This window comes from Siniperca chuatsi, linkage group LG15, assembly GCF_020085105.1.
Source record: "Siniperca chuatsi isolate FFG_IHB_CAS linkage group LG15, ASM2008510v1, whole genome shotgun sequence".
Lineage (NCBI taxonomy): Eukaryota > Metazoa > Chordata > Actinopteri > Centrarchiformes > Sinipercidae > Siniperca > Siniperca chuatsi.
The window spans coordinates 1,442,783-1,467,026 of NC_058056.1; the positions used below are offsets into that span (position 1 = coordinate 1,442,783).

At 40.6% G+C, this 24,244-nt stretch overlaps 1 long non-coding RNA gene across 1 annotated transcript; it reads left to right on the plus strand.

Annotated features, from left to right (window-relative positions):
* The first annotated feature begins 17,063 nt into the window (after window positions 1-17,063).
* LOC122862367 lies at window positions 17,064-18,582 on the plus strand. The gene is made up of 4 exons (XR_006374680.1): window positions 17,064-17,218; window positions 17,299-17,382; window positions 17,458-17,822; window positions 18,403-18,582. It is a non-coding gene; the product is annotated as an uncharacterized LOC122862367 (long non-coding RNA).
* The last annotated feature ends 5,662 nt before the right edge of the window (window positions 18,583-24,244 follow it).

The window sequence follows — 24,244 nt, forward strand, 5'->3', positions numbered from 1 at the left end:
TGCATCCTCGGTGTGGCCTCCTCCAGATCTCAGTGGGGACATCGGTTATCCTCGGCGCCATGCCGCTCGGCTTCAGCTTCATCTGCAGCGGTGCCCTGACCGAGTAGCAGGAGAAGAAGTTCCATAGCAAAAAAAATTAGTAAAACACTTTCTACTCTCATTTTCATAAAGAGCGTAGTTTAAATTATACTTACACAAAAGTTACTCAAGTTTGGAAGAAAAAGGAAAGCTAAAAGTTGGAAAAAGTAAGACGACGAGATGGAGCTATGGCATCAGGCAGCATGCACGTTGGCACATGCACGCTATATAAACTCACAATTATGACCTTTTGTATGCATGATGGTATGGTATGTGAAGTGGGGTTCTTGTTGTTTTTGTTTTGTGTGAGCTCAAAAAACAAATTCCTATCAACAATGTTGAAATGGCAATAAAGTATTGAATCCTGAATCCTTAATCCGTTATTCCGTCTCTCAACACTGTCTAACTCCCTGTCTGTGGCTCTCAGCTTCAAGCCCATAGTGTTCCTAGTGAAGTAATTCAGTAATTTCCTTACAGCTGTTCGCTGTAGTTTTTATCAAACAAACAGGTGTAAATGGTGCATTCATTGAGGACTATTTTCAGAGGCAGATTAAACCACATCTTTTGCTCTACATGTATATGTGGGACTGAGTCAGAATAAACTACAGTGTGTGTGTTCATGGTGATGAAGGAACATGTCACCCAGTGCAACAATGCGAACCATCAAGACCTCTGTTGTGCTGGCTATGTGAAGAGTTTAGAAAAAGTGAATAGAGAAATGTGTGTTACCAATTGTAAAGAACTGTAATAAAAGCCCATCTAGGCAAAAAGATGAAGCTTATATACTTTTAACATGTTGATTCATACCCATTTTTGTTGAATATTTATTGTCAAATAAACAAATGCATAAATGAATAAGGGCTGTATAATATAATTGTAGTGTAAATTTACTGTGGTACTGTGAGTATAGTATTAACTTTGATTATAGTTAAAAAAATACTGTATTTTAGTCACCATAAACAATTTAATATCAACTATTGTTACTAAGTATTTAATAACTGCATTTGGGTGGGGGAAGTAAAATATTTTAAAGGTAGTCACAATACTATCTTTCACCAACCTGATATGGAGTTGTTAGGGTGTGTATGTGTGTGGTGGAAGGGTATTTCAACTTGTCTAAACTGTAGTCAGAATGCTGGAATCCTGTTAATCCTGCAGCTGCAGCACTCACCATGTTCCTTCACCTTCTACATCCTGACGGTGTGGCACGGGGAGTATTTCCATTTCATACTACTTTATACTTATACTCTTCATTTCTTAGAGAAGTGTTGTATTTTTTACTGCACTACAGTTATTTCACAGGTATAGTTACTAGTTACCTTTCAGATTAAGAGGCTATATGTAAAACATATGATCAGTTTATAAAATATGATGCATTGTTATATATTATATAATGTACCCACTGGAATATATAGATGTTAAAATTAGCTTTACCTTGACAACATTATGCTACCTACACATTCATGCATCTATAATAATATTCTAATGTTGATAAATATAACAGTCTGACTGAATGGTGCCATTTTGCATAATGAGTAGTAGGCTATTTATTATACTTTAAATATATTTTGTCGCTAATATTTATGTACTTGAGTAAAATTTTGAATGCAGGACTTGCTTGAAATGGAATATTTTTAAACTGCAGTATTGCTACGTTTGCATTAGTAGAAGATCTCAATACTTCTTACACCACTGGACTTATAGAAAGTAAGAAAATCCCCTGACAGTGCAGTAACTGAGCTCAAACACACACACACACACACACACACACACACACAAGATAGAGAAAGGTGGTAATAATTAAACCTGCATACCTCCTAACACTGTTCCAGTCTGCTTTTTGTCATGCTGAAAATATCAAGGACCTCCTCATCCTCGACCATCTAATACACTCAGTCTTTCCTTGTTTTCTGTAACGTATCTTCTCTTTACAGTCTAATTTCTCTGGCATGTCATAAGTTTTGCACTTATGAAACGCTGAAAATGCTCAGCATTCATGCTGGCATCAATGTGATATTTTTTCTTAGCATAATCTCTAAATGCTTCAAAAGCATGTTTACAGCAGTCTGACTGTCTTTTCCCCGGTCTGAAACCCAGGTGGCAGCATGAATCCTGCGTGTCTGGCTGACATCTCTTAATCACTTTGGATAAAAGTGTCAGCTAAATAAATGTAATGTAATGTAGTCCATTATATCACCTGGGACCCGCTTCATCTGTAGTATAAGCATCCTTCAGCTTCTGTTTACAGGTAGCATTAGCATCCAGCAGTGACCCTCCATCCTCCTCACTCACAGCACATGTTGTATTGAATTCTCCACTACTTCATCCGTAATCTGAAGTTCTAGCTGTTGATGGTATCCAGCAATTTTTTTTTGAGAGCCAAAGAAGTCACAATTTTTTTGTGCATTCTGAATCTAAGATAAGAAACTTTTGAGAGTGATTGAGTGATACATAAAAATACAAATGACCGTGATGAATTATTGCACACATAATTGTAATATCAGAATCAGAAATACTTTATTGATCCCAGAGGGGAAACTCTTTTGCTACAGCAGCTCACTATCACATCAGTGCACACGGGAATAGAAGTTCAAAGCAAAAAATATAATACACTATAATACAGGTCAGAAAATAAATTAAGTACCAAGTGAGTATAAGTATAAAATAAGTGTGAAGTACAAAGTGGGTTTACCGGTTGATGATAATAATACGGTATAAAGTAATAGTGCATGAACTGTCAAGTTAAGTGTAGCTATTAAGATTGTAATGAGACGGAGGATATTGCACAGCAGTAATAGAGGTATGAATAAATATCAATATCAATAAATAGGGAATTTTAAACTGAAAATAGTATAGACTAATACACACACGTAGCATTATACTAAAACTATATATAAAGTGTCAGCTAAATAAATTGCCCTAGATAACTGCAGAGATTGAACTGCACAGGATACAAGCAGGAAATTCACAGGATACAGTATAAATATAAAGGAATGTATAAATATGAATAAATGTACTATTTATCTCAGGTTATATATCAAAGTAAATGTGATGTTGTAAGTGGTATTTATAGTTAATGCTTTAGTTTAGAGCTATTAGCAAAAGTTAAACGAGCCTGAGTGAATAATGACCCCACCCACCACACTGCTGTCAGCAATACTGCATTCTGATACATGCATTCTAGTTGTCATACATGTGAAGAACCAGTTGGTAGGGCAAATTACATATGTTTACAAAGTTAGTCTGTTAGTCTGTCCAACAAAGAGGATGGTTAAAATGTCCTATTAGGATTAATTATTGGTGGCCATTTACCACACAAACAAAACAACACTAATGCGCTTATGCATAGGAATTTGAGGTTGTTTTCTATTAGTATTGAAAAAGTTGTGTCCCATTTTGTGTCTTTTCAACACTGAACCAAGGCTGATATTTCCTTAACTTCAACCAAGTGCTTTGAGGTCCATAAAAACGTTTGGCTAATCATACTTTAGTTGCCAGTAGCAGACATTCTAGGAGAAAAAATTAAATACATTGACAGCAAACATTTTGCAGATATACAATTTTAACTTTGCCTTGGCAGTTAACAGCTTACAGATAAGTTCAATATAAACGTTTCATTGTTAAAAAAATGGAATCAGGGCAGCATTACATTTTCTACAAAACTTGTTAGCTGATGCAAAGTAGTTGTGTTTGAACATCATGTTTACGAGACAGGGTTGCATTTATTGATGGTGTGGATCAACCTCTTCCAACAAATCCTTGAACTAATGACATAATGAATACATATTTTGTCATTGCCTTTGGAGGAATATAGTACAACATTTTGAGAAATAGGTTTATTCACTTTTTTGCAGAGAATTAGATGAGAAAAAGAATACCACTCATATGTTAAGTAGGCTATTGAGCCATTAAGTAAGTAGCTCACTAATTTAAATGCAATATCTAATTTGTTTTATCTGTACAGAAACAGGCAACCTGTTTGCCAGGCAGAGACTACAGGAAGTCAATTCGCCCAAAAGCTGTTAGCCAAGAAACTCCGTAAAATCTTATAATTTTCATGTAATTTATGTTTGAGAAAAGGGGGAAAATGGGAAAAAATGTTTTTTTTATTACTTACTAGTAATACATTAACTAGTAAGCTATAGAGAGGTTGGTAGGTGTATTTTTGAACTTTGGACAGAGCCAGGCTAGCTGTTTCCCCCTGTTTCCAGTCGTAATGTTAAGCTAAGCTAATTTCCTCTGTGCTCTAACTCCATACTTAATGGACATACATGACATTGATATGAATCTTTTCATCTAACTCTCGGCAAGAAAACAAATAAGCCTATTCCTTAAAATGTTGAAGTAATCCTTTTAAAACATCCCATATTAGGTTTTTCTGATTTTGCACCTCTATGTGACGATGACATACAAAAATGATCCACATGACCTTTCCTCGTTTCGTTTGAAAACTATGCTAAATTCTAACAGAGATGTTGTCTTTCTCCTACCTTTTTGACATGTATATTCTTCTTACACATCACATTCAAAGCATTGAACCAGAAGTAGAACAAGCTATTTTCACTGGTTAGTGTCAGTAATAGCTCTACAGACTCACTGCACAAACATAAAAGGTCCCCACATTGAGCTGCAACCTACAGTCATTGCAGTGGTCTCTGAGTAGCAGTCACCAAAGATAACCTCTTGACTTAGCAGTAGGCTTGGAATAAAGATTGTATCTTTTAATTAAACTTTGACTTAGTCGAATAAGAGAGAGAGGGAAAGGAAAGAAAACACCTAAGGTCTTCATTCTGCACCCGCCTTTGCTATTTTATATCTTGAGGAATTTTATGGTTGGCCAAACCTGTAGAATTTACATTGCGTTGGCAGATTTAGATCTGCTAGAGTGTTTCATAGTGTCTCATAACATTACCAAGCATTTGCTGAGAAGCCCCAGAGGAAATTAAACTACTTTTACAGGACAGTGTACCTTTTTTTCTTTTCTTTATCACATTTGACAAGTTGTCAGATCAGACGAGTGAAAGTCCAGCTAAAGGTTTTATACCTCAATCTTTTCTGAAATGCCATATTGTGTTTAATATGGGCTGGATACATGTATTGCTTTTGTCAGTGGGGTTTACATTTGCAACATACTGGAGTTTTACTACCTGTGTTTCTGCTATTTGTTTAGGTTTGTTTTGATGATTCACAACTTAATGCCCACAACTTTAAAGTGCTGTTAATCTCTGCAAACCCCCTTTCGTCATTTAAAGCTCTTCAGTGTAATTCTGTCTGACAGCCAAGAAGACACGCTCTGACAATAATGAAGTGTAAGTACATCAGAGTGTTTTCCCTGGACTGCTCTGCTCCTCATTCTCCACTTCCAGCAACTCCATTAATCATAGGAAATTAGACAAGAACTTTCTTGCCTTATTATTAATTTGTACAGCAGTATTCACCTTCATGAAATAGGACTGGCTAAATGTGACACATGTGTTTCTAGTAAACAACCTTAAAAGGGGTAGACACTCAAACAAACTTTTTGTAACTTAGGATCCATTTTTGTGGTCCTCAGAGGATGAACCGTACTGTTATTGGTGACCCTAACAAATGTCAAAATCTAAATAGTATTTTGACATTGAATTTGCTGAGCACATTCACGCTCTCCAGAGGAAGAACCTTTTCATTTTTGAAACTTAATTATATTTAATTTCATGGCCTAAAACAGGTGTGCTCAACCAGTCACTGTATTCTGTTGTGGCCACTAAAAGCAACTTTCTCACGTGCAAAGGACGTGTAGGGACAGATGGATGATTGTGAATAATTTTTTTCTAATCTGAAACATGAAATCCAAACACAAGTTGACCCAGTTTTGTCCCTTCCCTCCGAACATACCTCAGTCATCCTCAGACAGTTCATTCATGTGTATTTGAGATGCTGCTTCATCTGACACTAATCAGGCTCAGATTTTTGAGCAGTATTGCATACTACTCACTTTAGCATGTCAGCTTATTACTTAAAGCCAACACACAGGGTAAATGTGCTACATCATTTTGAGCAAGTGCTTGTTGACAAATGTGAATACTCTTTGTACCATGTCAGGAAAGTCAAGTAAAATGCCAGTCGAGATTAGAAGCCTTGAAACGTGACGGTGAAATCTGACAATTACCACTTATTTACATGAAACAATCTGTGAGGTTTAGGGGGGAAATGTCTGTGCAATGTGGCAAGGTACCCCAAATAGACACTGCTTTTTTTGCAATTGACTAAAACTGACTGTTGCTCAAAACTGTCTGGTGATGTTTCTTTTCATCTTTTAAAATGGATTTTGTTTCAAATAATGATGCTAGAAGCATTAATCAAAGTTTGGCATTTTAGTTTGTGATAATAGAACAATGACACATGGGAAGTTACAGATAGAAACAGAACGTGTTCAGATATAGAATTACATGCAAAACAAATAAATACAAAACTGAAATACAAATATATATATAGAAGTACAACCAGATGCCCATACCTGAAGCACTCGAAACTGCCAAAGAAAGGCTCCAAGCCTTGGCCAGCCGCCTAAAGAGGTACATGAGAGATAATGAAGCCAGAAGAATAAACCGGCTGTTCGCAGCTCAACCTGCGAAAGTGTACGCTCAATGGCAGGGTAATAACAGCAGAGCAGACCCACCAAGGCTGGAAACTGAACAGTACTGGAAAAGTATATGGGAGAGGGAGGTATCACACAACAGCGATGCACAGTGGCTGGTGGCTCTGAGAGAGGACCAAAGCAACCTCCCTGAACAGAATTCAGTCACCATCACAGCGGCAGACATCCAAGAAAGAGTCTCAGGTATGAAAAACTGGACAGCACCGGGCCCTGACAGGATCCACACCTACTGGCTAAAGAAGCTCACTGTAATCCACTAGCGCCTAGCAGCACAAATCAACCAGCTGCTAAGGGATGGGACGGATCCTGAATGGCTTACCGAAGGGCGTACAATCCTGAAATCCTGTCAGGTACAGTCCCGTCCAACTATCGGCCAATAACCTGTCTCTCCACAACATGGAAGCTCATGTCAGGCATTATCGCGGCTAAGATAAGTGGCCACATGGATCAATACATGAGCTAAGCACAGAAGGGTTGTTCGGAATCAAGCCTCTGATTGATGACATTCGCAATGCCTGCCAGGCTCATTACCACCCAAGGAAGGAATTGGCAGTCGATGAGAAGATGGTGGCAACTAGGACGAAAACTGCCACAAGGAAGGACAATGCAACGAAATAGGGGAGCAAGCTGAGTCAAGCAATGGCTACACGATCAACTTCCAGCATGTATGGACTGTCATATAATGCTGTCCTGGACCTCATTCAGCCATCATATCTTGGGACTGGATACCTGATTTATATGGGCAATTTCTACACCAGTCCCACACTGTTCCTTGATTTGGCCAGCATGAAGTTTGGAGCCTGCGGTACCTACAGGTGACAACAGGAAAGGGTGTCCAAGTGGCAGAGCAACGTAATATGGTCTTTGTGAAGTGGATGGACTTGCGGGAGGTGTCAGTGCGCTCCACAATCCATCCAGCGTTTTCTGGCATGGTGGTCCAGAGGAGAATGAAGGGTGGAGATGGACTGATTTTTGTTGTAAATAGTTAGATTTTATCTCAATTTTACCTTTTTATGTTATATTTGCACTGTTTAGGAACCCCTCATACTGCTTTTTGTTGTAAATAGTTGTATATATCTTGATTATGTCTCAACTTTACCTTTATATGTTAACATTTGCAACTTGTGAAACATTTTTTTCAAATCTGATTTTGTGTTTTTGGGTCCAGTATGTTGATACAGTATGTTCAAGTGAAAAAAAACATTTTTCAGGTCATTTCGGTGATGTTGAGCTGAGAAAAAGATACCAAACAATGGCATGGTAAACATTTTTATGAAGTATATAAAGGCAAAATAAAAAGTATTCAAAAATGGCCAAAATAGCACAAACTCAGAAAATGCACATATAAAAACATGCATGCAGAACATTGTCGTATGTTGTGCTGTGTAGTGGTATGTGGACCCAAAGGCTGATGACCAAGACACGGTATCAGGGTGAAGTAGCCGAATGGTTACAGTGTTTATTGGGGTTGATGTGGTTTACAAGCAGGTACATGCAAGTACAGGTAGGCAGACCAGTAACACACAGGTAATAGGGAAGTAAGTCCAAGTTGGTTAAACAGTCCAAAAGGGAGCAGGCAAAGTACAAAATCCAGAATCCAATCAAGGTCCACGGGAGACAAAGAATCCACAACAGAACTCACAGTAAAACTGCCAAGGAACTGGGCACGGGAACCAGGTACAACAAAAAGTGCACCAAACGGTGACACACAAAGGTCAGGAACATTCAGAAGACAGGAACAAAAACTCAAGGCAGGTATAACACCTTGTGTAACAACACTGAACAAAGACAAAGACACGGACTAAATACCCTAGGGGAGGTGAAACAACGAGACACAGGTGCAAACGATCAAGGAAGGGCCAACAATCAAAACTGGAGGGAAAACAAAGACAGGAAGTAAAACCACAAGACACACAAGGGAAGGAACACACTACAAAATAAAAACAGGAAGTGACAAAACTATGACAAACATGCAAACATAACAGACACCTACAGAGAAGACCAAAGAAGACAACACAACATGTTCAAAGCCCTCCAGTTCCACAATTAAAATGACAGCACTTTTTCTTGTTGGAATTCATGGTAAATACCTCAACTTGTTCATGTTAGATAGCAGTGTCCCATTATCTCTTGCAGAATTCTCTTTGCATTTTAGATCTATTATCAGGTATTTTACAATTAATTTTATAGTACAGTCAGCAAAACAATTTGATCTAGAAGGAGTATAAATTAAATAGTTCACATATTTAATCAAAAAAGGCATAGATAAATCAAAAGTTAATGGCAGCCATTCTCCAATTCTCCTTTGTGATGTTTTCCACAATCCCTGTTTGCTTGACATATTATCTTGTCACCCCTTGGATGAGACGGGTAGTGAATAATAAACTTAACGACAAACCAAACGGTTCATTAGTAAGTAAACATTACTGTCAATATGCATAATGATATGTACAGGTATGTTGTATTCTGTGACATACTGTGTTGGGATTTCCACTACCAGTGGTGCTAGTACCTAGCCAGGTATTAGCTCCACAGAAAGAGAAGAGAGCTAATGCTTGGCTAGTCACAAAGATGACCTTTGAAAAGCAATAACAGTCCTACATTGAACCAGATACAATTTGCAATGTTTTGTTTCACAATATGAACTTCAAACCTCCGTCAACCTTCGCTATGCTGGCATCTCAGTAGTTGGCCTCAACAATTTACGAGTTGGGGTCGCAGTTGGGGGTTAGGGACAAAGGTGTCGGCTCCCTGTCCCGTATCTCTATCCTGACGCGCCAGATGGTTTGATCTTGTGATCTCGCAAATCCAGTGTCTCGCAAGGTAACCATGTTTCTACGGTTGAAGTTGATGGTGGACTTCTCTCTTTCTCTGCTTCTTGCCATCTTCTAAAAATGGCGAAATCATCTTCTATTCTCCCAAGCAAGCGAAGGCACGACCTACAAATCCGACCAGATCTTGAGTTATCTTTAGACAATGTTAACCCTAATTCTATTAGTCGTTTGTTAACACTTTTCTCATTTGCTACCTTCTTTAAATTAAATGTTTTTTTTGGTGGTCGTAAGAGTGCTGTTTATGCGCAAATTTTCCTTACAAAGACAGCAAGAATCATGCTAACTACATAGCTAGCTACATTGACTGCTTGCTAGCTTTCAAAGTTCCTCAGATTGTGGCTTGTTCCTGTGTTTCCTCTCCAATGCTCTTATGCTACGTAATATGGTTCGTTGATCTGATTGGTTTTGAGTTAGCCCATGATAGATGGTGATAGACAGTACCTACCCTTTTCCAAACAGTTTCCAAGGAGTACTTCTCAAATGGTTCTGTGTAACAAACCATCTGGCACGTCAGGTTAGAGTCTCACAGCCTAAAGATAGAAGCTGCTCTGTGGCTGGGGTTGGTATTGTCTTTTTTTTTGCATCCTTTGAGCTCTACGTAGGCACCTCACCAATGTCACTGATGCTCGGGCAGTTTTAATCACCCGCTGCAGAGCCCTCCGGTCCTGGGCCATGCACATCCCATGCCAATTTGTGATGTTTCCAGTCAGGATGCTTTCTATTGCTCCTCTGTAAAAGTTAACAAGAACTTGACACAGGAATTTTGCCTTCTTAAGTTTCCTTAATAAATACAGCCGTTTCTGAGCTTTCTTTACCAGGGTGGAGATGTGTGATTTCCATGACATGTTCTCTCTCAAGCCCAGATATGAGGAGATTGTGTTGAGTGCTGAGCTGATATCAAAAAACAGCAGTCTCATGTAGGTGTTGTTATTTTCAAGGTGTGTGAAGACTGAGTGGAGGGCAGTGGAGATAGCATCATCTGTGGATCTGTTGGTTCTGAAAGCAAACAGGTGAGGGTCCAAGCTGGCTGGGATGTTGTTCTTTATGTGCTGGAGAACTAGTTTCTCAAAGCACTTAATCGGAATCGGGGTGGGAGCCACAGGGCGGTAGCTCCTGCTTTTGTAGCCTGTGATGGTCTGGATCGCTCGCCACATATCTTTGGCGTTGTGGTATTGAGGTCTCTTTCCATTTTTGATGCCAGCTTTCAGTCTCGCTCTGGTGGTGCTGTATGCTTCCTTGTTACCTGACCGATAATATGGTCGACATCTTAACATTAAAAACTTGCCTGGGAAACTTTGTGTTTACATAAATGATGGCTGGTGCTCAAATGTAGTAAAGGTTGATGGACAGAATCTGCCTTCCCTCGTTCTGTTGGCGTGGAACACGGTCCGCCCGTCATGTGCGATAGCTTGATCCGGGATGCTGTGGTAGAGCCAGGTCCCTGTGAAGATGTGAGCACAACAGTCTCTGATTTCCCATTGCTTATATAGCCTTAGGGCCAAGCTGGGTTAGCTTAGCTCTTGTCTGGCTCTTTTCCCCCTCTTCCTGGAGCGATCGCATAAGTATTCTGTCGTATTTCTGTTATATGTAATACGTGCTTCAGTAATAAAGGAGAAAAATAACAACTTAAAATAAAAATGTAGTGAAGTTTGAAGGAGCTACTGGATGCTGCATCTGCATATGTCACTGTCACGATGATAACCATTGTCATTCGTTTTTGTATTGGCGTTTTGGACAAACTAACATTTTTACCTGATGATGGCACCAAAGTTATTGCAATTCCCCCATATGAAGAACATACATAAATGTCTGTACCAAATTCCATGGCAATCCATCCAACAGTTGTTGAGACATTTCACTCATATCCACAAATGTCACCAGCTGGTGGTGCTAGAGGAAAAATCAGAGGATCACCAAAGTGACTAGAATTCATCATCTGGGGACTATGAATGTCTGTCCCAAATACACTGTTGGTACACCAGCTGATTGACACTGCCATCCTTAAAGCCACACCACTAGTGTAGCTAAAAATCATGTGTAATTAAATATTGCACACATTTTTCCAAAATCCCATATGCAAATTTACAACATGCTCCATCAGTCTGTCAATGGTGGAAGAGTATCTTAGAGCAGCAGCACACCTTTTTCACTTACACGTGACTGTATTGCAGAAGCTGCAAAAAGGGCACCTCTGTTTGTTTCACAGTCACTGCAGATCAACTTCAAACATCACTATTTCCTCCTGGCTAAGGATAAACTCTGCTCACAAGCGTGAACATAGTTAAGAGGTGGTTGTGTCCCAGCAGATAGTGACAAATGAGCAGATATTGACAACATTTGGAAATGCTGCTTTGCTTTATTTTCCGACTCAGTGTTTTTCGAACTGTACTCACTCATTGGTATTCCTGCCTTGCTCACTACTTGTGTCTTGTGGGAGGCCAGAAATTAGATTGCCCCGTCTTCCAGAGTGGCTTACTGCAAAGTTACCAAGAAGCCATTCCACACACAGCATACTGTAAATTGCTGGAAACCAGGGGTGTTGTGAAAAAATCTGTTTTGGATTGACAGGTCACAGTGATGTGGGAGGGCCATCAGCTGCTAAACTGCTCAGCATCTCATGTTTCTGTTTCTTGGTATACTCTTAAGAATATGATTATCAATAAACGTTAATTCTGAGAAACCTATTTGAATGCAAGACATCAAGAAGCACTAAATCAGTGTAAAGTGGAAAAAGAGGCAAGAGAGACTGAGGAAGAGTAAGAGGACAGACGAGAAAGCAAAAGATGGAGAGACGGAGAATTGCTTATCATTTATTTAAATCCACATTTTATTCTCATTCTCTTTAGTTAGGTTGTATCTAAGGTACTCTTCCTAGAGTGAATATTAAGTCAAATATCATTTAAACCAGTGGTTCCCAGCCTGGGGATTTTACCCTTTCAGACTTCTAAAAATGGTTCAATTGAACCAGTCTGTGAGGGGAAAATCACTCTTCGATTGGCGTGCTTATACACATTCAACCTATGATGAGGGGTGTGTAATATTAATGGGTCACAACAAAAAAGAGTGAGAACCAGTGTTCTAAGCTACAAATGCTCACAGTTGCCCTACCTACATAATGTTTCATACATAATGATTCCCAGCCATTAGAAGATAGGTCCAGATTTTTGGAAGTCTACCTTAATACAATACTCACAAATGCTTAAAGAGTTGTTCATTGCTGTAATCATGAAGTAACAGGTCTACTTCGTAAGAAATGAGAAACAGAATCCACAGTCCGTATTCCTTTCAAAAAATGCATTCTGAAGTTTATTTGAAGCTAATGTCAGGTAGTCTGAGTTAGACAAATCAAGTTTTATTCCCTGCTCATCGTTTTTGGGGATTTTAAAGAGCAAACCTCAGCCATGAACTGCCAAAACAGGTGTGTGTGTGTGTGTGTGTGTGGAGTATGTGGTCAAATGGAGAGGAAATCAGGCGTTTCTTTCCAGTGAAAAGTTTGACTTTACCAAGGGAACTGGAAGAAAGTAAGAAATTTTAAAGGAAAAGTGATAGAGTGAGGTTTGCTGTTGAAAGTTCACCAGGTAAATCATCTCATCTTAATCCATGATAGTAGCAAAACAGACTTACAGTGGTGTGAAAAAGTGTTTGCCCCCTTCCTGATTTTTTTTTTTTGCATGTTTGTCACACTTAAATGTTTCAGATCATCAAACAAATTTAAATATTAGTCAAAGATAACACAAGTAAACACAAAATGCAGTTTTTAAATGAAGGTTGTTATTATTAAGGGAAAACAAAATGCAAACCTACATGGCCCTGTGTGAAAAAGTGATTGCCCCACCTGTTAAAATATAACTGTGGTTTATCAAACCTGAGTTCAATTTCTCTAGCCACACCCAGGCCTGATTACTGCCACACCTGTTCTCAATCAAGAAATTACTTAAGTAGGACCTGCCTGACAAAGTGAAGTAGACCAAAAGATCTTCAAAAGCTAGACATCATGACCGAGATCCAAAGAAAGAGATAGAAAGTAATTGAGATCTATCAGTCTGGAAAAGGTTATAAAGCCATTTCTAAAGCTTTGGGACTGCAGTGAACCACAATGAGAGTTATTATCCACAAATGGCGAAATCATGGAACAGTGGTGAACCTTCCCTGGAGTGGCTGGCTAACAAAAATTACCCCAAGAGTGCAGCGACGACTCATCCAAGAGGTCACAAAAGACCCCACAACAACATCCAAAGAACTGTAGGCCTCACTTGCCTCAGTTAAGGTCAGTGTTCATGACTTCACCATAAGAAAGAGACTGGGCAAAAATGGCCTGCATGACAGAGCTCCAAGACAAAAACCATCACTGAGCAAAAAAAACATTAAGGCTCGTCTAATTTTTGCCAGAAAACATCTTGATGATCCCCAAGTCTTTTGGGAAAATACTCTGTGGACTGACCAGACAAAACAGAACTTTTTGGAAGGTGTGTGTCCCATTACATCTGGCGTAAAAGTAACACCGCATTTCAGAAAAAGAACATCATACCAACAGTAAAATATGGTGGTGGTAGTGTGATGGTCTGAGGCTGTTTTGCTGCTTCAGGACCTGGAAGACTTGCTGGGATAAATAGAACCATGAATTCTGCTGTCTACCAAAGACTCCTGAAGAAGAATGTCCGGCCATCTGTTCGTGACCTCAAGCTGAAGCGAACTTGGGTTCTGCAGCAGGACAATGATCCAAAACACACCAGCAAGTCCACCTCTGAATGGCTGAAGAAGAACAAAATGAAGACTTTGGAGTGGCCTAGTCAAAGACCTGATCTGAATCCTATTGAGATGCTGTGGCATGACCTTAAAAAGGCAGTTCATGCTCGAAAACCCTCCATTGTGGCTGAATTACAACAATTCTGCAAAGGTGAGTGGGCCAAAATTCCTCTACACCCCTAGGTTTAGGGGGCAATCACTTTTTCACACAGGGCCATGTAGGTTTGGATTTTGTTTTCCCTTAATAATAACAACCTTCATTTAAAAACTGCATTTTGTGTTTACTTGTGTTATCTTTGACTAATATTTAAATTTGTTTGATTTGAAACATTTAAGTGTGACAAACATGCAAAATAATAAGAAATCAGGAAGGCAAACACTTTTGCACACCACTGTATATAACATTTTCCCTCAGCTGAGAATATATATCACTCAGAGAATATGGTCAGGAAAAGAATTAGTGAAAGGATGGCGCTTTTTACAGCAAACTTAAATCCGAAATTCTGAACATAACCTCCTCTGGAGCAGGTTAGGTATGCAGCATAAGTTACCATGGTGATCTAGCAGGTTCAGAATGTCATGCATCACGCCAAAACAGTGGTGCCGGTTAATTTTCAAGGAGTCCGACTCTGATCTGAAGAAGAAGAGCTCCAGTTACACATCAAAATAAGTTGTATATGATTTATTTATTTATTTTTTTTTTGCACAGAAGCTAACTGCTGTGCCTTCCCAACGAGGGCTCCGGTGCGATCATATCTATAGAAGCGTGACATGCAATAAACATACACATAGTTGTTGTTGCATTCTAAAAGAGAGCCAGAAGAAAAGCCTCTCTCATACATGGACCTCATCATGTAATGGGCTCAGCATGTTCCCCACACCAGCCCACACACCATTTCCCCTATGACTGCATGCGCACTGTCCATAACAATTAGTGTGTCCATACTCGTGCGAGTCGGTGACAGAGTTGCCATTGCTCTCTCACACTGTAGTGGGAGCTATTGGTAAATCTACAGCAAGCACAAGAAAAGAAAAACAAGAAGGCTGCTGTGGAAGGAGAAAGCAGGAAAGGCTCCATGGGACGTATCTTTGTTAAAATCAGCTATGGGCCCCTATTAACCCTTGGTTTCTCCCACACTCTGTGCATTGTGTACGAGAGAGAGATAAACAATACCTTCTGTCACTTTTTAATTGACAAATGATTGATGGTGACCTTTGATTAACCCCCCCCCCCCGATGCCTCCCTTCCCGGAAGTGCATCATGCCGGAAGTGCGTGGCATTATGCGTGGACCAATGAGCGTGAAGCAGGCGTGGTTAGCAGGAGCCAATGAGCGTGAAGCATGCGTGGTGAGCAGGAGCGAATGGGGGTAAAGTAGGCGTGGGAATGAAAAACCCTGTAAATTAAATAATGAAATATTTCAATCATTTAAGTGAAATCAATAGTATCAAAAGTATAAAAATAATTGACAAATTTACCATCTGTAAAATCTAATCTTTTAGGAGCAAAAGACACGTCCTTCTCTGTCTGTCCGGTGCAGAGTGAGGTGTGAATGAATTGGAAAGATGTGGGAGGGTAGGCGGAGTTTGCGTGAACCAAAGGGAGGGTTAGCCAATGGGGAAAATAGGTTAGGAGGAGCTTGCGTGAGGCAATAATTTTGTGAAAATGTGAACTAAAAAATAAATGATTAAAGTTTTGAAGCTGAATAAATGTCCAGATATCCATTGATGAATGTCTACATGCAGCATCTCTTGCAACTCCTGTGCAGATTGTGTGAAGATCAAGGAATGAGGGCGTCAGATTTTCCTCTGTAATACCATCACCCCTAAAGACAGTTTGAAATCGGCGTGTGAATCTCCTCACACACAGAGTAAAGAAAACCATACAGCTGCCTAAGGCAATTCTCAATCATCTATACATCCTGTGTCCCTAAAAGGATCAATGTTTCCTGCTCTTTCTGAAGGCCCTTTGTATGAAGACAGATCAAGAAATGTCTCTTTTATGGTCTTAAGGCATATTGAAAAATTATACTTTAAAGTTTCACTATCATTATAGTAAATTACAATTAGTGTCTTTAACACTGATCCTGATGTCAAATGTACTTTGACATTTGTAAGTTTCTGTGTGAAGCTCCGTGTTGGACGTCTGGATAATAAACATCTCAAATGACAAGAAAGTAAAATAAATGTTAAATCTAAGAGGCTAATCTCTGTATCAAACACACACACACACACACACACACACACACACACACACACACACACACACACAGGAACCAGAGAAGATCAAGAGGTTATGTGTTGGCAGGCCGGAGCCGGCACCCTGTTGATATGGGCTGCTTGATCATTGCATTGTTTTCACACAGGACCTTATAAAGACAGGGGTAGCTAGTGACTGTAGATATGAAAACTTGGGCAGTGTTATTATGATTGATAGCTTGTGCTGCGTAAACCCTGTATGTACGATTTTTGTCTCTGTACAGGTATAACTCATGCAGCATCTCAGGCCAGCAGCTGTTCTGCACCATAGACTGCAACTAATTAGGGCTAATTTAGTTAGATAAGAGAAATGGGGGGGAAATGTATCTACATGTGTTGGGAGGCCGGAGCCGGCACCCTGTTGATATGGGCTGTTTGATCATTGCATGGGGGGTGACTCGCATGTCCTCACTGACCAGCCGCTCTGATAACACCCGAGAATGGAATGCAGCAGTCTGTGAAGATCAAGAAGAATGGAGGAAGTGTGAACTTAGGCATTTACATAGTATTGTGTACCAGGAGGAGCTCAGGTCATATAACCAACTGCTTCAGACATAGCAGGGAGAGCGCATGGAGAGGTCTCTATGCTGTATCTCCAGATATATCTGTATTGGGGGATATAAATACTAGTTAAAGACGACGCAGAGAACAGGACTTAAGTACAAGGTCTACATTATGTATATTTAATACTGAAATATCTAAAAAGACTTCTATTTCCTACCGTGATTATACATTTTATCTTTCAGAGTCATCAACTGATACCTCAACATCCGAGACCTCATCTGATACTGACTCCTCATCTGTGCTTTCAGAGGACGTGGTATTACCCGGTGAGTTGCTACATTTTTTTTTTTTTTTACCTAAAACTTACGCAATAGTTATCAAAAACTTGTTTCTCATGCTAGATCTGTGGGGCGATTTGGATCAATATTTCCAAGAAGGGTTATCGCCATCATCATCGCCACAGGATGACGCAACAGGGCATGCCTCAGACGGTCAAAACATTATACATTCTCTAGAGGCTGCCCGGTTAACTGGAAGAGATCCAGGGATGTGATACCACATCAAAATTTTGAAGAACAACTGCCATTTCACCGGGAGTCTGTCTCAACCGCTAATCAACCGCTGATGGCCGCGGAGAGGTCTAGGCCTCAACCAGCGGACAGAGATCCAGGATTCTCATCGGGTCGCAACAACAGGAGAACCAGTTCTGAGAATCCACACCTGAGATCCCGCGGGGCTTCCAGCGAAGGATTTCCATCGGCATGCTGTAAGTCTATTTGCTTTTTAAATTTTTTTTACAGTACATTGTGAGACGATTCAATCACGCCGTATAAATGTAATAATTACCCAGAAGGGAACACAATGTACGTTCCTTTTCTCTCATTTTACATCATAAGCATACACGGAAGGTTTTGTATGTGTTAAATTAAATAGACCTTGCTTTGAAACGTAATTTTCTACAAAGCTGAGTCTCATAAGATATATTTGACTGTCTGTTGTTATAAGCTATTAATGGCATTGGTTGAGTTATAGCATTATCTTGGTGTTTTTTAATATACGAATAAGATGCTATAAATTCTGGGGTTTTTGCATTTGTTATTCTCATCAGTCTCTCTCAAAGTAAAAACAGCTGTCCTTACTCTTGTCTTCACAACAAGTTGTGACTCTCTCTCACACACACACGCATGTGCACATGCACACACTCACTCATACACACACACACACACACACACACACGGTCTGTCTGTTTGTTTACATACCTTAAGGGGTTGCTGTGTTTATGAAATCTGCCCGTTTATGAAGTTAATGTTTTCTTTTTTGTTTCTCTCTTTCTTTTTTGTCACCAGCAAACAGACCCAGGTCCAGACCATCCAGGTGTCCTCTGTGCTGCAGAACTACACGCCAGCAATTGGATCTGATGTCTAGAGCGTTTTGGCTCATCTGTCAGAAGTTAGGTGTACAAAGTGACAATTTGTAAACTGTTTCAGACTGATTTTTATGATCTGTATAAATTGCAATGATGTTGATTTAAGGTTTTAAAAGTGTTTGATTTGTATGAGGTTATGGATCAACACACACCAGTAGCTATTGATTTGTTAGAGAGTTTAGCACAAAATCTTCAGAATGAGTTGGGTTTTCAAAACAATTTAACTGAAAATGATTTGAATGAAAACGACACAGCCGCTACATCTAACAGCTCCGAACAGCCTGTAGATCCTCTCCTTGCTTTAAATCAAGCTCTCGCTAACCTTGAACAGTTAGAGAATGAATCATCACTAGACGAAACAATCAGAATAAATAATGTCCAGCTCGAACAAAGTCCCACTTTATCAGACCCTCAGACACCTCCAAACTACATCGATCTCCGCATACCCAGTCCTCCTGTGCAGCAAGGAGGTGCTCGTATTTCCCCACAACCACGCGTTGTGAGGCGAAGCCGATTTGCAAATTGTTAAACTTTCCACCCCCTCTTAACGCAGATGGAATAGTGGATTCCAGCATTTATTACAACACAGCCTTACAGCAAGCTGATGCATTGCTACAACAAGCATTAGCATACGTGACTCCTCGAGACGCGGTACAGTTAGAGCTGCGCGGGCAAAATCTACATAGTAACGTCTGTCGTCTTATCTAATGACGAGCTCCCCAGCCTAGCCGACTTTGAAAGGCTCTTACTCCGTGTTGTGCAGTCTAACTGGGCCGTTATGGCAGGTGGTCAGCTAGAACTTGTCGTAGAAGTGATCCAGAACCCTAGGGGTGGGGGGAAACGATTTCTTGGTTAAATGCTAGACAGTGAAATCATTTTTTTAAAAAAGACGTTTTCTGTACATTGTCCACAACAGAGAGAATCAACTATGTTTTGCCATCTGTCTGGCTCATCTGTTAGATCCTGATATCAGCGATAGAGAAGCCCTCGAACGCGGTAGACAGCTTCAAAATGAAGTAGGGTTAGATGAGCACACCGCTGTAACCTTTAGCGACATCCCTGAATTTGAAACCGCGTTGTACAATTGTAGTGTTTTACAGAACCGAGGAAGACAGGGCTCTCCTCAAATTCTTGACAGATAGCCCAAGAGGGAGTAAAACCCTGATTTTGTTTCTCTTCCAAAATCACTACTATGCGGTTAAAAATCTCCAAGCATTTCTAGGTTCGCCTTATGTTTGTGAACACTGCTTTACAGGTTTTAACACCGTTAGGCCATTGCGAAGCTTGTTGCACTGTATGCTTTGACCCCAGTTGTACACAGAGGCCGTGTCAACCTGTTGTTCCAAACGATACCCCGTGAAACAAAACACAATGAAAAAGTGGTGTTTTATGATTTTGAAACCTACGTTGACAAGAACGGCGTTCACGTTCCGTTTTTAGTGTGTACACAAACCTTAGATGGTAAAACATGGAGCTCTCAGGGTACAGATTGTGCCAAAGAGTTTCTACTGCATTTCAGATGACCTTTGTACAAAAATACAGTGCTTATAGCACACAATGCCCACGGTTTTCACAGCTATCTCCTTATCAAAGCCATGGTCGAACAGGGATTAAAGCCCTCTTTGATTATGCAAGGATCAAAAGTAATTTGTATCACAGATATCGATTACAAACAAAGATACATCGACTCTCTATCCTTTTTAACCATGCATTTAGCTAATTTCCCGAAAGCGCTCAGTTTCAGTGATAAAGTAAAGGGGTACTTTCCTCATGGTTTCAGCTCAGAGGCCCATTTGAGTTATACAGGTAAGTACCCTCCCCCCCAGGCTTACGGTATTGAGGCCATGACAACGGAGCAACTAACAGACTTTTACAGTTGGTATGCAACGGTGCGGCACGGCACATTCAACTTCATGAAAGAGGCTCGCCTCTATTGTCAAAATGATGTAGACATTCTCGCTGAGGGTTGCATGCTGTTCAGAAAACAGTATATCTCTGAAACCGCCGTTGACCCCTTCAGCCGTGCGACCATTGCGTCTGCATGCATGAAGGTGTTTCTGACAAACTTTCTACCACCAAAAACATTAGCAATCCCCTCTCCGGACGACTACAGGCATCAGTTCCAAACGTTTTCAAACGGCGGTATCCAGTGGTTAGAGTGGTTGTCACACACCCGCGGCATCCCTAGCATTCGTGGACGATGTTGAAAAAATCTCATCACGGGCTGAAGGAGTTTCTCAAACAATATAAGGCTCCATAGCCGTTGTCACCCCGCGAAGCTTTGTACGGAGGGCGTACCTCTGCTATAAAGTTGAGACACACCGCTGCGTCGAACGAGACAATCTCTTATGTAGATGTGACATCTCTCTATCCTTACTGTAACACCAACTTATCCTATCCTCTCGGACAACCTGAAATAATCTATAAAGAATTCCAAGAACCTCAAAGCTACTTTGGGCTAATCAGGGCAAGGGTCTACCCGCCGAGAGAGTTGTAGTTTTCAGTCCTGCCCTATAGAACGACGGGGGCTAAGCTTGTGTTTACCCTTTGCCAAGCATGTGCCGAGCTCAATTTGCAGGAGGGTCCGTGTCAGCATGGCGATGATGACAGCCCATCTCCAAAGCTTTGTTAAATTCAGGAGTGACCCAGACACCTGTCAACGCCCTATCGGATAGCTGAAATAACTGAGGTATGGCACTTTGATAGACGCAGTGATTCTATTTTTGTTGACTATATGCACACTTTTCTGAAAGGTAAACAGGAAGCTTCGGGTTACCCGTCCGATGCTGTATATCAGGAAAGCAGAGAAAAGTACATCAGTGACTGTCATGCAAACCAAGGGATTTTGCTGGAGGCGGATTAAATCGGACCAAACCCTGCTAAAAGACAAGTGTCTAAATTATGTCTGAACTCCTTTTGGCGTAAGTTCGCGCAGAGATGCAATCAAACACAAACCAAACTAGTCACAGACCCGGAAGAATTCTTTAACCTCATGTTTTCTGAAAAATATAAAGTCAACTACTTCTCCTTCGTCAGTGACAAAGTGGCTTTGGTTCAGTGGTCTTACGGAGACCGCTGTATCCCGCTACCAAACAAGGTAGATAACGTTTTTATAGCGTTAAAAAAGAAATGCACCTTTACTACGCGCTTTATGTCACGCCACGCTTCGGAAATGTAAAGATATTCTCAACCATTGTTCATCTGACTTTCTGCAGTCTCTGTGCAAGCTCTCTTTAAACCTCTTAAAAGGAAACATTCCCCTGACATCGGCTCAATATAAAAAACTCAGAAAACAAAAGAAAATTATCAAGTTATTGGCCAATTAAAAAAAACAGTCTAAAAACCAAACACCAGGCTCTGAGAAAACAGTCTGGAGGTTTTCTTTTACCTTTACTGTCAGCGGTGGTGCCGATATTTGGAGAGCTGCTGGGAGGGCTTATTAGAAGAGGTTTTTGATTTCGCCACAACAGCTAAACCGTCTGAGTCACTCGGTAGCTTCTGCTCCCAACACCGGGGAAATGAGATGAATGGCCGAAAATGATTTGGATGTAAAAATGAGGGATGTGTTAAATGAAAAGGGTTTGAACGCTCATGATAAAATTAAAAAATACAACGCTCTGCTGCAAAGATACCTAGCATTACTCAAACAAGATGAGAAAGATGACCGTCGTATCACTTTGACTCTAACCCAAGAATCGGGGAACAAGAAAATCAGCAAGAAGACAAACAAGTAATGCTGGATGAAACTGCTAGTGAGGTGCTACAAAACCTACCTGTTCGCTACCGTAACAATGCAGAGTACATTATGAAGAAATTAACCAAGAGCGGATGGGCTCCTTCAGGAGAGTTTGTCCATAAAGGAGAGATTGTGAAAGGCTCACACCTGATTAAAAATCTCTCCGTCACGCATAAAAATCCAGAGAACCCAAGGAATGGATGGGGTTTCTAAATACTTTACGGGAGCTCAACATCCCTTCATCCTTGATGAGTAACCCCCGTGCTTGCGAGCAATATCATAAACTTCAGAAGGGAGGACCGCTTTGGGACAACGACGATGAGGGGTCACCCCTAGTGTTGAAGAAGGAAAAAAAAAACAGACGCCGTTAGCACCGCGTTGGGACTATGAGATGGAAACATCACCTCCGCAGTTAAGATCAGGATCCCCTAGCTTGCTTTATTTGAATAAAAAATGATTCAAACGAATTTAACAGTCTCCAGATCCATCTTTATTTATATAAAGTTGTAACAATCTTTAAACATTTGTAAAGAACAGACGGTGTGGTGAAAAGATCCGGCTCTTTGAAACCTCATACAACTTTGATATTTTTTCACAAACTTTGATACCATAACATCATTCTTCATCACATCATCTTGATACAAAGACAGCACATTTTCAAAAGATAAACCGCAGGCTCTGTGGCATAAATAATAAACACAATGCTGACCGCACACCGTAGACAGAACATGTTGAAGCTGACGGTTGTGGTGTAAAATAGATTCGCAACGGTTTTCTAAAAATTGCAAGATGCTTTTAGGATAATGTGAAAAATCCGGGGAGAATCCGAAAGAATAAAAAAAGCTGCCTTTTTTGCCTTCCTCGAGAGTGAGGGCCAACCAGTGCTCTCCTGGTTCGTGTGCAGGATGTGTGTTGACTATAAAAAAGGCTGGAAATCTAAAGGACTGACGCAGTAAAGGTAACTGATCAGCGGCCCACACTCCGCAAAAAGCATCTCCTAGTAAATGACGTAGTAATCCGTCCAATTGGTGATTGTTCATATTGTCTCAGTAATAGTCCACAAGCACCTGTCGTTTGAAATTAATCTCCAAAATAGAGCATAAACAATGAGAGTGTTAGTATGGGGCAGCATTCAGAGATTCTCTGAATCTCATTTCCAGTCTTAAACTTGGAACCGTTGGAAACGCACGACAATACGTCGGCATCTTCGCAGGCGTTGAGATTAAAAACAAACAAAGAGTAGCCCAGCTGAAATTCCTCCCGGTCGATGCTTAGAGGTAAATCTTTCAAGTGTCTCCCTGTAGCGGTAAACATATTGTAAAACTCTCTGACGGATAACCCCTGATTAAATTGAGGTTGGAAAGCTTTGGCGGGCACCTGTCTCCCATCCTGACACAGAGCCATGTATTCAACGTTGTTGTGAATAAAATTGAAGGGTGACAGATCTCTTTTTCCTGTGAAGGCTTCACGGTTCACCATGGCTATCACTAGATATTTAGGCATCGTCCCCAGGAAGAGATTTTCCTGGTTACATATTCTGGAATTCTCCGGGATGGAATAGGTTTTTACGTTCACGCGTGATAAAGGGTAGAGAGCGTTCCCCCTCATTAAAGCTGACGCGTGGCCTAAACGCACGGTGGGGGAAATGGTGACTTTCTTGACAAACAACGAGGCCCCCAGTATTTTTAAACGGAAAGTGCTGGCGGCGTTGCCCATGAGACAGAAGCCGTCGTTAGCTCTGGTCAGCTTAATTTGCAAATCCACAGAGTTCACGAGAAGCCTCTCGCAGAAAAATATGTCTGCGTGAAGAGGACCTAGTAGGTGAAGTTCTTTAGATTCCGAGGTGAACCGGGCTCTCTGATTTAATCCCCTGTTTGGCCCGTTATTTGGTACTATAGAGTCCATAGCACCGGCCGTGTCTTTGTAAAATAGCCCGGCAGTGAACTGACTTTTTAGCGTATCATCTGAATAGTTGAGGAGGGTCTCTATCATCGCTCTGTAAGGGTGAGTTGCGCTGGATTGTGAA